Source organism: Bison bison, unplaced genomic scaffold (genome assembly GCF_000754665.1).
Source record: "Bison bison bison isolate TAMUID 2011002044 unplaced genomic scaffold, Bison_UMD1.0 scf7180017864158, whole genome shotgun sequence".
Classification (NCBI taxonomy): domain Eukaryota; kingdom Metazoa; phylum Chordata; class Mammalia; order Artiodactyla; family Bovidae; genus Bison; species Bison bison.
The window spans coordinates 3,892,074-3,893,962 of NW_011494730.1; the positions used below are offsets into that span (position 1 = coordinate 3,892,074).

The 1,889-nt window shown below is 66.2% G+C and overlaps 1 protein-coding gene across 1 annotated transcript in view; it reads right to left on the reverse strand.

The window, feature by feature from the left end:
- NGEF (neuronal guanine nucleotide exchange factor) overlaps positions 1-1,889 on the reverse strand; it is a 128,514-nt gene that overhangs the window by 48,258 nt on the left and 78,367 nt on the right. The gene's annotated exons all lie outside the window — the stretch shown is intronic.

A 1,889-nucleotide genomic window follows, 5' to 3' on the forward strand; every position in this document is an offset into this window, starting at 1 on the left:
CGTGCCGGCACGACTAGGGACAGCGGGGGGCAGTGAGGGGCGGCGGGGTCCGCGGGGAGGGGTGCGGGGGACAGGCCGTTCGGGTAGGCGTCCCTGGCCGGAGACGCGAGTTGGGGCCACAGACGCGCCGCGGCGGCGCTCGGGGGTCGGCAAGGCCGCTCGTCCTCACCTGCCGGGCAGGTGTCCCGCCGCTGAGTCGCGCGCGTCGCTCTCCGAGGTGGAGCTGTCGTGGTCCACGGCGCAGGCGGCGTTGAAGGCTGCGGCCAGCAGCTCCATGAGGGCCGGCAGCCAGGCCGGCTCTGGGGCCGGGTCGGGAGCCGCGCTGGGGGCCCCGAGCCGGGCCGGGGGCGACGAACGGGCTCCGGAGCGGGGTGACCGCGCGCTCGGCTCGAGCCGGAGCTGCCGCCGCCGCCGCCGCCGCCGCCGCCGCCGAGCGCTCCAGCAGGCGGGCGGGCGGGCGCGCGCCTGGAGGCTCCCGGGGTTGCCACGGCAACGGGGGAGCGGGAGGGCGCGCGCGGCGGGGCGAGGCCGGGCGGCAGCCGGGCGGGGGAGCCCGGACCTGTCGCGACCCGGGCCCACAGGGAGCAGACTGCGGCCCGGGACCTTCCCGCCGGATCCGCGCCTCCCTCCTCGGCCGCGGGCCTTGCCCCACCAGAGGAGACTTGGAGGGCAGGATGGGTGGGGGCCGGCGCGCTGCGGTCTTGGTCTTCTCGGCCCTTTCTCGACATCTAGCCAGACCTCGCCAGATAGCGGGGCGAGCTTGGAAGGTAGGGGCAAGGTGACCCTCTGCCCGGTTGGCCCTCGAACCCCCGCCTTGCCCACGCCGCACATCCTCTGTGGTCCTTCACAGGGACTGGCCAGGAGACCCCTGTCTCTACTGCCCTGGGTCCAGCCCCGAGAGGGACCCTCGAGGGCGTCTGCTGCTGACCAGACTATGGAGAGGGGGCCAGCGCGGAGACTTCTCACGGAGGAGTCTGGCTGCCCCCAGGTACCCCGAGGCCTTGGCGGCCCGGGATGGGTACAGGCGAGCGAGAGGAGGAGAAGCAAAGTGTCTTTAATCCTCCACTCAGTTCCCCTGCCCACTCACACTGACTTTTGGAAGGGCTTCCTGGGAGGCTCAGTGGTAAAGAAAACTGCCCACCAAGCAAGAGATGTGGGTTCGATCCCTGGCTATGGAAGATCCCCTGGAGGAGGAAATGGCAACCCATTCCAGTATTCTTGCCTGGAAAATCCCATGGACAGAGGAGCCTGGCGGGCTACAGTCCATGGGGTCGCAAAGAGTCAGCCACGACTTAGCAACTAAACAACAACAGCCTCTGTGTTAGCTAGTTTAACTGGCTTAGGGATACAGAGAGCAAACATGGGGAACCAGTGGAGGGGAGTGCGAGCGGTCGGGTGTGAAGCAGAAATCTAGAGGGAACACTCCAAAACCCGACTCCAAGTCCAGCAAGACAAGTGGCTGCAGTCCCCGGAGCCCTTTTCTGTGCGTAGCCCGTGCCTCTCGTCCCTCCCCTGGGCAGTGTGGATGCCCGACAGCCGTCTCTGTGAGCCAAGACCAACCCAACTCTCCGGAGGGTACGTGGGGGCAGGGCAGTGCAGTGCAGACCAAAGTGGGAAATCTCCGCACCTTCCCCTGCACGGTCCTTCCACGGGACATTTGTTTAAATTAACAAAGTCCCCGATGCAAATACTCCTGGTGGGAGGTGTTCATCGACTAGTTAGCCATTTGGTATTAATTGGAGAAGGCAATGGCACCCCACTCCAGGACTCTTGCCTGGAAAATCCCATGGACGGAGGAGCCTGGAAGGCTGCAGTCCATGGGGTTGCTGAGGGTCGGACACGACTGAGCGACTTCACTTTCACTTTCACTTTCATGCATTGGAGAAGGA